This window comes from Helicoverpa zea, chromosome 21 (genome assembly GCF_022581195.2).
Source record: "Helicoverpa zea isolate HzStark_Cry1AcR chromosome 21, ilHelZeax1.1, whole genome shotgun sequence".
In the NCBI taxonomy this organism is placed as follows: domain Eukaryota; kingdom Metazoa; phylum Arthropoda; class Insecta; order Lepidoptera; family Noctuidae; genus Helicoverpa; species Helicoverpa zea.
In genome coordinates, this window is record NC_061472.1 from 1,953,399 (window position 1) to 1,966,002 (window position 12,604).

General features: G+C 33.8%; 1 long non-coding RNA gene across 1 annotated transcript; it reads right to left on the reverse strand.

Annotated features, from left to right (window-relative positions):
• Nucleotides 1–9,877: 9,877 nt before the first annotated feature.
• Nucleotides 9,878–10,962, reverse strand: LOC124640946. The gene is made up of 2 exons (XR_006985614.1): nt 10,826–10,962; nt 9,878–10,521 (listed from the first exon to the last, which is right to left on the reverse strand). It is a non-coding gene; the product is annotated as an uncharacterized LOC124640946 (long non-coding RNA).
• Between the last annotated feature and the right edge of the window lie 1,642 nt (nt 10,963–12,604).

The following is a 12,604-nucleotide window of genomic DNA, read 5'->3' on the forward strand; positions in this document are numbered from 1 at the left end:
ATTACTCTGGTCTTGCGCTCCCAAAAAACGTGAAGACCCATCGATCTAGCTTCCTCATGTACATGTCGGTACTAAATATTTTATTGGTACTTAAAGTCTCTTTATTATTCGACTGAGAGATTAGTGTAATAGGTATGATCATTAGGGTGACAAAAACTAAGAACTCTCTGAGTTAGGGTGTTAATTTTATCGCAGAAGACGCTACAGTGTTGCGGAATAAAACATCGACGTAGTTAAAACACTGATTACATACAGTTCAGAGCTTTTACAAACGGGTTTCTATCGCGTCAGATGTAATTAATTCGCATTAAATTATGATCAATCTTTTACAGGTAAACGGTAGTTAACGTAATGACAAAATGTTGTTAGTTAGTGTTATTGAATATTCTGTAGCTGTAGGGTATTTTGATAAATGTATCGCATGTATAGGATCAAGGAGAAATTATAAGACTTATTATAAAAACATGCCATTTATTATAAGCAAACGTGCATAGGTGAACAAAGTATTTTTTTTATCATAAGTTTTACCTCGAAGTTAAGATTAAGACAGTACATACAATAAAGATTATTCTAATTTTAATGACTAAAATTCTTCAAATATTCAAACTGAAGCAACAGGAACTATCAATAACCCTGTTTATACCAATCAAAATTAATGTTCCCGTAAATATTGGATGCCTTTGTCAAATCTAAAGGGGTTCAGTAGCGAGAAGTTAGGACATAAAATCAATCACATGTGGTATTGACGTAAATACAGTTATATTGAGATTGGGTATTTAAATGTGTGAAGTCCCTTGACAGTTTGGTCCTTTGATTGTTTATAAACGTTTCTGTTGTCTGTATTTTGGTCCTTTATTCGTATTTATTATTAATGGTCTTTTTGACATTTGTCAGTCTGCTCAGTGTCCGCTGATGCTGCCTCTGAGTAAGTGCTAAGTACAATTGCAGATCCTCTATTGACTATCATTTATCAGTGAGTACAAGTAATCTGTGATTGAGCTTTTGACGTAAAATGGGTACACAGATATCGTGTACCTGCTGCATCCCTACTTAATCTTTACAATATCATTGATGCATATTATTTTTTTCTCTGATCTCGTCATGAATAAAAACTTCTCAGAGATTTACAACCAACCATTAAATTCAAATCCAACAAATTGCGAACAACTAAAATTGAAATATCAAAACTGAAACTGCGTTTCGATACAAATCGTATTGAGACAAAGACAATAGGCTGTAAACAGGTCTATAGCCTTGACAGTGTAATTATAAAGATCCATTTGCGCTGCGATCACGAAGCGAAGGGACCGCTTTTGAATGTTTAGGAATGAGTTTCTTTTACGCGAACGTCTGTGTTGTTAGAGCTATGGACAATAAGAAAAAAAAAGATAGAAGAAGAGAAAGAGAGAGTGGGAGATATCGTCAGTAAGAGGACTACATTTGGAGATATCTGTAACTGAAATGGTAAAATTTTGGAAACCTCTGTGTAAGGTTGGTTAGAAACGGAAAAGGTGAGTTTGTTACACAACTTTGACCGTATCCCGGACCGTGAAACCTGATATTTTTTTTGTTATAACTGAAGTAAACATACGGACAGGTACACTGAAGGCACTCACAACAAAAGAAGAAGAAGGAGTAAGCTATTTTCGTGAAGGTTTGGGTTTCTTACTAATCTTGCCTTCAATAATATATCAAATGTTAGCTTGCAACTCTTAGCTAGAAAATAAAGGCTTAGAAATGCCTCAAACAAACTGAGCCCTAAGAGATTTGTCGCCGGCGGGTGTGGCTCAAAGTCAGTTTTTACTCATAAATTTATTGTTACAGTCTGAACAGCTGTTCAGTTGCGTGCGCCGGCGCACGGACAATAGCTGTCATCGATATACACCAATTATGCTTTATTGAGAGCTAACTTTACTTGTAAGTGGTTGTTAAGTTAAGATTACAAAATGCTGTAAGTTTTTTAGCCTTGATGAATACATAACTACGGATCATTAGGTTACTTACAACTTACTCAATATTGGATAGTCCTATATTAACTTAACTTAGAGAATTTCTGCATGCATAGATTGCTCTTGGTTCCACAATGAGTAAAATATTCTTAAAATAGGTATCAAAAATACAAAAAAAAATCAGCCAGGTTTTAAGATTTATAACTATTTGAGGTTTTGAGAAGAAACATATATAAAAACGACCCAAAGAAACTAAATTCTGTACACTAAAAAACTCTTAATCACTCAAATCATTCAACCCGCTATATAATTCATATCCTCATACAGAAATTAACAAAAAACGATTTAACTTGATCTACAGTTAGCATCGTTAATGACCTAGGATATCACGCTCGAATTATTTGCTTGTCTGAACTTGACCTAACAATACATCTATTTTAAAAAATCCTCATTCTTCAACACCACTTATTGTAGCTGAAAAACAAATGCTAATATATCAATCTTTATTACAAAGGAATAAGGTTGAAATTGCATTATGGCAGTGTAAGATATAACTTGGTAATGTAGACTGCTGAAAAACAAACGCTGATGTATCCATCTTTATTGTAAGGGCATAAGGTTGAAATTGCATTGTGGCAGTGTAAGAGATAAGTTGGTAAGTAAAGGCGTGTGCCGTTACAGATTATGCGCACGCGACTGCAGCCGGTTAAGCAAGTGTTGTAAGTATGATTTTGAAGATTTTTTGACAAAACTTTTCACGTAGGAACAGTATGAAAACCTCCCGTAATAGCTTACCCGAATAATTCTCGTTAATAATATTTTTTTGATATGAGGTATCGAAAGACCAGTTTTATGTACCTGCACAGAGAAGGCATTTAGGAAAAGGCTAGGCAGATGATGAGAAAGAATTTGCATTGGGGGCGTGTGGATGTCAATTTGTTTGTTTTTCATCAGTGTAGATTCAGACATATGGCATCATTTTGGTTTTCAAAATAATTCTCTTTTTTTTTGCCAGATTTCAAGGTTACAGAATTTTTATACCGGGATACAATTCTGAATACAATCGATTGCTTTTTGCTATCTTGATACAGTTATCCAGATATTTTCCCACGATCATTGTTTCGAATAAAAACTTAGTGGAAAGCTTACGATAACCATATTGTTTTTGAAAGTTGAGCAATTTTCAACTCTATGGGGTTTGTAATAGAGGCTATGAATTTTAGAGATTTAATCGGTATTGGGTTAATTGCTGCATTAATTATTTTTTAGAACGAAGTGTATCCGCATTCTATAATAAGAACTGAAAAAGAAATTGGAGGTAAAATAACAAAATTAAAACGAAATTATACTCTAAATTGTATGTTATTTTTTTCGTAATTTTCTTATTTATTAACACATTTATAAATTATTAACCTACATAATAATATGTCAATTATTTGAACATACATAAATTGTACATAGTCATCAGAATTCACTTTGGTTTGCAACACATCTTATAAGATCTTGAATTCATTCAAAAGGATTTAGGGCACTTTAAATTACAAACATTTTTACACCACCACCATATTGCAAGATAAAATTTCTAAAAACCAATTTAACCGTCAAATTACAATTTTTCCAAAAGAATTACAATTATTGCTTTTTTTATTGCGGCAATACCAAATATTTGGTACATTTTTTATGATGGCAACATTTGAATAGACGCAGGCTCTTTAGGGGACCCTTTGGCAAGTGTAAAAATGCGCGGTTTTATCATTAAAATTAATGTCATTATGCAGGAAGATATCAGTTGAATCATCCGAGCAATTTTGTTAACCCCCAACGAGAAAAATATTACTTATGTTCATTTAAATGCAAAAGTTCTAAAAATGAAGGCTATGGAAAACTATTTGTTATATTTGCTTATGTATATGCACACTATACCTACGTTACGTTAAAATTGTAGCAATGTCCTCAAAACTATTTTAGTGTAAAAATAAGTATTTTCGCAAAACTTAAGACATTTTACTATCACTGAAACGATTATAATAATTATAATATCAAAATCACAAATACTAAATACTCATTACTTCCAGCACAGTAATTACAAAACATATTTTTTTCACCCAAATAATGATAACAACTCATCATAATAAAACTCGTCAAATCTCGACGTTTCACTCAACCCTCAAACGCTTACAGGTTATTTATACCCCCTCACTTTTCCCCCTAAATCGAAACCATAGCTCCAAATGACCGAAAATAATGACCTAACTATTGTCCTCGCCCCAGTGTTTGGGAAGCCTCATTTATTTTTATAACTCTACGGGATTTTTAACAGAAAAAAGTAGAAAAAAAATTACGGACATCGCCGATGATGGCCGAATTGATGTGTCGTGACGGTATTCGAAATTTAAATGTGTCGGTCATTTTTTTTTTGGCTTCAAATGTGACCCTTTTGGCAGTTGCTGTGTTTGATGGTTTGTTTATGTTGTGTTATCTTTTTGAGTGGTTGGTGAAATTACGGGACTGTTTTTGATCAATCGTCAGATTTTCAACAACTTAAGTTATAGCTGTGACTTCAAACTCAATTTTAAGGCAATTTCCCATCTATTTTTCATCATCACATTATAAAAAAACAAAACAGTAATCTCAAACAGTCTGCCATCTTTAAAAAGGGATTGGTCAAACAAAGCCAAATTAACCGCTACTCATCTGCAAGCCCACTTGTGGGGTACGTAGCCCAATTATTTTCTACAACCGGTGTTTGCAGAGATCTTCAGACTGCACCAGACTTGGATGGCCACTCGAATTTTGCATAACCAATTAGTTTTGCACAAACTAAAACAGACGTCTTTCGGGTGACACGGTCGGACAGACCGTGATATGGAGTTGGCAGGGTTAATTTTATTGATATTTTATTTTTATATTATGTTTCTTTGTAATATTTCTTTTGTACTTTCTGAATTTTGGCTAGATGTTTGAATCTATTATATATTTTTTTTTTTTTGGAGAATCTGAGAAGTATTTATCAGTACAAATCATTGCACATAGTACGAGTATAAGGATGCGTTTGTACAAAACCTCCTTAAACTACTTACTAATCAATTAAACAAATTGTGTCAAATAAAAAAAAAACATAATATACGACTCCATAGCATTCATGAAGCTCTGTTAATTAGGCCCGCTTAATAAGGTCGTATGTCACGTTTAAATAAGTTATGCAAAATCCTGCTATAGCCAGTACAACTTGCCCTACTATTTAGAGTAATTTTTAAAAGATAATAAATGTGGAGCCTAAAGCGCCATTCCAAATGAAAAGCTTTTTAAAAAGCAGGGAAAAGGGTTTTAAGAAACAATATTTCAAATGAAGCATTTCCTACACCAATATGTCACAAAAATATCTCTATCAAATATGTACTTAATTGTCCCATCCTACTGCCAACTAATACTTAACAACTTCAAGCATCTATCAACCTTAACGACTTCAATATAACATTAGCAATAAGGGTTAATTTCCCATAAGAGGTAGTTCCCAAAGATAATGCCAGGAGCAGTGTTTGCATATGCAAAAGGGTGCTTAGACTTGTTTTTCTAACTGATTAAGTTTAAAGTGACAGGACAGACGAAAGCAGACGATGTTAGGTGATAATATTAGTATTGTCATATTATTTTAATGTCTAAGTACTAAAAGGTTCTTGATGAAGTATGAAAAGGTAAGGTTAAAGAATAGGTCTTTGTTAATTTAACGTTTTGGGATCCCGCGGTAATCAGAAAAATATTAAACGTTGTTTAAAACTTTTGCGTAAGGAAAAAAAACTTGAAATTGCAAATCTACCTTGTGATTAAAAGCATCATCATCCTCCGAGCCTTTTTCCCAATCATGTTGGGGTCGGCTTCCAGTCTAACCGGATTCAGCTGAGTACCAGTGCTTTACAAGAAGCGACTGCCTATCTGACCTCCTCAACCCAGTTACCCGGGCAACCCGATACCCCTTGGTTAGACTGGTGTCAGACTTACTGGCTTCTGACTACCCGTAACGACTGCCAAGGATGTTCAATGACAGCCGGGACCTACAGTTTAACGTGCCATCCGAAACACAGCCAATGGTGTCTAAGATATACTTAGAAAGTAAATACAGACTTAGAAAAGTTGCATTGGTACTTGCCTGACCTGGGATCGAACCCGCGCCCTCATACTTGAGAGATTGGTCCTTTACCCACTAGGCCACCACGACTGCTTTGTGATTAAAAGCATTAGCCGTTTAAGTTCTTTTATATATTTTTTTTATTTTTCTACATATATAGTATTTAAGTTAGGATATAGGTTTAGTTTTAGGTATAAAATATGTTATTATTATTTATCTTAATAAAAATAAAAGAAAATACCATTTAAGTAATCATATTACAAAAGTACAGTGGTATATCGGAGACCATTGTGTAAGATAACAAAAGCAAGATATTAATTTATTTCAATTTACGTAGCTGATCAAATTTTCGGCCATAGTGATAATAACATTTAAACGCAAACCGTTTTGTCCCCACCGGTACTCAAAACTACCAAATATTGACTCAACCCCTATTTATTCAAATCGCCAAAACTATTGGACTATCACAATATCGGACTGTCAATTAGCCGACTGTCCGGAGTGAGGATAATGTATGTTTTCATCCTTTGCATATACAGGGTGTTTGTATTAGACCTACTGCGGATCTGAGGTGTTGCTTCAATAAATACATGGTGTTTAGATTCGGTGGCTACATTACGACTGTAATTCAGTTAATATGTATTTAGGTACCTATGTTAATTTAGTGGTTCAGAAATGGCTAATAGATATACGTATTAGGAAACATATAGAAATTCACTGTGATGATATAGCATGGCTTCCTGCCTTCTTCTTCATTTTAATCTTGTAAAAGTCACCAATGGTAATTTGAATTATTGTAAAAGAAAAACGAGTGAGTAGCGGTGGACAACATAAATGTAATTTATTGATAAGCTCTGTATTCATTTATTTATTCATAAGTTTCATTTTCAAAAATATCAGTTGAATATAAATAATCACAAAGAATACTTTAAAACAGTAATTCAACTTCAAAGATTCACTGGAACCACTGAAATCCACCACTTAATCATAAATGCATATTGTAATCTCAACAGAACTATTAACCCGTCTAATGGCGCACACAATATATTTACGACTCATTATAAACATAATACACCATCAGCATACATCAAGGTAATGCAATGAAACACATAAAACTGACTCACGAACAATATTTTCAATCGTAGCCAATAAATTCTGTGTGTAATCCTAAAGGTGTGGTACAAACCACAAAAGTCTGTAATATAATATAGTCATCAGCCTTATTATAATGTGATGCTAACAATTCTCTTGTTTTGTGAAATCATCGAATGATTTCTTCGGCAGTAGATACAAAACAGAAGAGCCTCAGAGTGAAAACCGGCCCTTATTTCGAAGGATTTATAAAGAGACTCTTTGTGCAGACCTTCGTATTCCAGGATCGAGTTAACTCTTTGTTACAATCCCACATCCCCAACAAGCTTTGTCCCTATATCACTCTCCAATTAAGTATTCTGCGTTACAGATTTGTCTCATTTTGAGCCAGCAAATCCTGACCCTGATCCTTGTTGGAATAGCGATTGCAGAATTTGTTAACGTTAAGATGTCACCAATGAGCTTTCCCAAATTTCATTGTTGTCTGTGGCACACTTTTCATTGGATATTGAGATTCGTTCTTATGACCTACAATGTTGAATTTTCTATCTAATTTATCCTTATGTATCCTGTCTCCAATAATAAAGTGAAGATGATGAAAAATAGAGCCTATTCGTCCTAGCCTTGTCCAAATATTGCAGACCCATTTTCCCGCTTTAGCTCGTCATTTATACAGCGTGTCGTTAACTTTGAACCAACTGACGCATATGTAAATGAGTGTCCATGTTTATTATTCCTAGTTTTAATTGAAGCTCGGCCACCATACTGCCAACAACACAGACACCTGTGCTCCGCTGTTTAACGTTTATGAAGATATTGGGTTACTAGGGATTTTTGTTTTATTTAGTTTTTTGCTTTTTGACTGGCTAGTTCTGTATTGGGATATGTTTTTTTATCATATGAAACTATTATTGTTAGATTGTTTTGCGAAATTGTTAACTGCCAAAAGATTGGGAACTATAAACGGTTGTGAGTTATTTCCCTTAGAAATGTGGGATTAAATAATGATAATATGATGAATAACAATAATATTTAGTAGCATCATTTCTTTAAACTGGTTAACAAGAAATAATAATCTTAAAGGTAGCGTGTGAAATGAACAGGTTTTTAGTCAAATTGAAGGGAAGTAATTTTATAGACAAACTTTCAAAAACCTTAAAAATATAACAGTCGTTTTCTTATTTTAAAGTTAATAAATCTACTGAAGGAAAAAGTAACGGTGGGCGGTGTCAAAACTTTTGCTCCAAAAGTACCTATATTTTTCAAAACACACTTTAGTATCAAATTAAAAACTTCACACTTTTAATTCTAATTCTAAGTCTTCGTTAACTTCCTAATAGCCGATCGCTCATAAGTTATTAACTTGGAAAAACTTGAAAACTTTTTGATGCCCCAAGGATATTCAAGTCATCAATTTTACTTAAAGCTTCTAATAAGGTGTTATTAAGTATGTTGACACCGTTTGAAGTTTTTAATGTGGAAAGGAATGGATCATTTAATTTCCAGATTAACTAGCTTCCGAACATCAGTAAAATCTTGCTTTGCCTATGTATTTTTTAAGGTAGATAATTTACTTTAGATCCTTAAAACCATAGTGACTAGACATATTTGCGGATGTGTATGTTCGTAAAACACTTATACCCGGTACACCGCAAAATTTGCAACAGTATGATAGGTGCACAAATCAGTATGGAGACACGAATCGTAGAGCGTACGTTAAGTTGGTATTTTTTTTTCAATACATATTTTGGGCCAACTGTAGGTCGACTTGCCTCTATGAGTTGTTATGACAATTTGACTGAAAACAAAAAAATACATAGATACATGCTATCTTTCCTCTAATTAAATAAAAATAAACAGAAATATAATATCCACATCGTTGTCACCGCCGACAGAGTATTAACACAAGCGTGACGTATTGCTTACGTCACGGTTCCATTCTTCTGTAAGATTAGAAGAAAACGATATACTATACGTGTCTGTGGTTAGCCTTAACATTGGTGGTATTGCGTTTACGCAATTTTAGTCTCTTATTTTTATTTCACTTAGAAATAGCTTTTTCCCTGAATTTAAATGGAGTATCTTATTTAATTACAGAAAAACTAGGCTGAAATCTTCAGGACCCTTTTTGCTCAAGACTAATGATTCGCCTGAAAATAAGCACTATCGATTCCTATGGAGTCCCTCTGAGAGCTTGATTTTGTATAAGCAACAGTTTTTTACTTTTCGTTTTGTTTTCTGTATCAATTTTAAGCACAAATCTAATTTCAGTCTGGGCTTCAAAATATACCATTTTATTGTTTAAGTTAGGTTTATGTGAGCAGTTTGACATTTCGAATACACCTCTAAACCGAACACACTATGATCGCATTACGAACAACTACATTGAATTACAACTACCTACTGATAATTTCAATAACAAAGTAAAGTACATTGCTCTAAAATTTCAAGTAAACAAACTATTCATCATTTTCTAAATACGATTTTACGTGGTTTTAACCTTCAAGTTGCGATGTCAGTTTTGATGGACGGTCTTACTCATCAACCAATACTTGATGTGGATTCATAATGTAAATAAATGAGTAATGGACAAAATGGCTTTTATACAGAGTGTGTCGTTCACAATCACATTAAATCCTGTCGCATATATAGGGTAAACTCGTTAGAGATGGCCATAGTTTTATCTAGACATAATAAAAAATAGAAAAAATGTGGTTACAATCAGTCTTTTATTCTTATCATAATTAACAGTAATTAGTCTTGTAAAAATCAATGACAAATATTTTTTTATAGTTCAAAAACATATTAAAAAACAATTTAAAAATAAAAATAGAATTGGCCATCTCTCCCGAGGCTTCAGGGTAAGTTGGCCATAGCTATACGGGATAGATGACCAGTACTTGACTTCCCTTTACCCTTTCCCTTGCTCTGAAATTCGGCTTGTTTAGCTTCTTTTTTCTTCTTCTGTTCACATTTGGAGCATATATCATCAAACTCGGTACAGTTTTCATGTACGGTGGGTACATGAAAACTGTACCGTTTGATGTGACTGAAGTTTGATGAGTCACAAATAAGACACTGGAGCCACTCTTCCAGAATACGAGTCTTATAATAATTTTCTCCGATTCCAGCGCAGTTATCTGCTTCGTTTTCTTTATGTTCTTCGTCAGATGTATCACACAATTCTGATTCACTGAGATCAGAACTGCTTTCGCTAATACGCCTTACAGCTTTCCGTTTTCTATTCATATTTGTATCAGTCTTCTTATTTTTGGGTTTAACCATTTTTTTTAGTGAATCTTCACTCCAACAACCACGAGTGGCTATGGCTTTTCTCTGATACTTATTTGGCTTCTGTAACAAAACATAAAACGCATTAATATCACTTCAAATAACAAAAAATAATATGGCTATCTCAACCTGAATTTATGTGGCCATCTCTCCTTTTTGTGCGGGTGAGATGGCCATATCAAATTTTTGATTTAGTTAAACATTAGCAGGCGCCATTTTGAGGTTAAAATAGACGTTAACATTTGATAAACATAATAAACTAAGCAAACATTTAAAAAATACAATAAAAAGTAGTACTACATGATAATTTATGACCACACTGTACAATTTTTGCAATACCCTGTAAAATAAAAGTTGATTTACTTACTTTTTAACATAAATACGCGCAGCAGCGTCGTCGCACTGTGTTCCTGAGCGTGGCTTGCGGTGTACTGACTGCATTGTAGAGCCATCTAGCTATGCATGCCAAAAATAATTCGATTGGTCATCTCTCCCGTATGGCCATCTCTAACGAGTTTACCCTATTTTATGATATTCTATGGCGAATTGTAAAAAAAATAACCTAATCCATTCAGTGAGGTAACCACAGGAGTCATTTTTCGTAATACAGAGACATGTGTAATACAGAGATAAAGTTAGGAGTATCGAATGTTTTGATCAGTTGACAGCTGTCAGTTTTCAAGGGAGAATTTAAGTTGTTTGTTATGACTGACTTTTATATGGTGTTCTAATTTTCGCACATTTTCATTCTATTTACTTTGTTTGAAAATTTCATTTTTACGTATTTTCCTTTTTTCTTTGTGTTAATCGACATATTTAATTGTGAACGACACACCCGATATACAAATATAGGATAACAGTACTGAATCCGATGTGCCAAGTGAATTATGAATTTTACATAAAGTAAACAATGCTGATGTGTGCGTACTTAATTCAAAATTTTATTAAAGCAATCTGGGAGTTTATTTGATTGGTTTTGAAATTGATTTGGCATTCAGCTAAGTACTGGATATAAACGATTGAAGAGTATTGGTTAATGTGTTATTAACTGTTGATCATAACAGTTAGTTAATAATGAATCCTACATTTGAGTTGTTTGTTTTGATCCTACTGATAGATCCTACCTTTGTTTGTTTCTCTTTCATGTAAAAACCATTTAATGGATTATGATGAATTCTGATAGTAATACCGCTTATACGTCAGAATTATTCTGCTCTTTTTAATCCGCATGTAGTGAGCAGTTCCTTGAGAAAGTTGGTAAACCGCTAGCGGAGGCTAGTAAATCTATAAATTGTCACTAGTTGCAACCGACGCTAAGTGTTGATGCAAAAAATCATGGAATAATTTTTCTCCTTATTTTGAAGCGCTCCAAAAAAGTTTACTAGCTGCAGCATCCAATATTAGAACTACTGCTTAAACCATCAAATATATATCTATGAGTGGTATGGTACAACATTGGTCGCGTGCGCAACGAGTAAGTTCACTTGACTGAGCAAACTTTTTGATGCATACATTTGTATTATGTTCGTATGGTCTCCGCGAATGGAACATGCCATCAATTGATGTGGTGATACATTTGCTTAGATTATGGCAATAGAAGGTTAAATTCCAGGATTTATAGGATAATGCAAGTCGTTTTCTTTATCATCTATTATTCATTCATCCCTCTGTTCTTACTTTTGGGGTATATTCATTTCAAAGAGGTGCAGTATATCTGCTTCTTTCATTATTTTCTGTATGATCTTATGAGTCAGATTACAACTTCATGTTTTTTCACATAATTCAACTTACCTACCTTCCTTAAATGGCATCGCTGGGCAACGTCCAAAAGCAGTCAACTTAAGGCCAAATTGATAGGCAGCCATAGTTTCAAGAACCAAGTTAGCTTTCTTGATTCGAGAGTCTGCAAGCAGTCACACTACACTTGCCCATAATATAAAATGGTAGTAGACTACCTACTGGGTAACTGCATAATAAAATTGTCTGGTACAAAAATAGACCATATCATATAATCCAGTTATTTTTAATCGTATCATATCAGCTTTGAAACTGGAGTACTACAAAAATAAACTCGCCGAGAACTCGACGCCAATCTATAAATGTACCGTATTTGTCTGGCGACAGCATGTTAATACTAGCTGTTCCT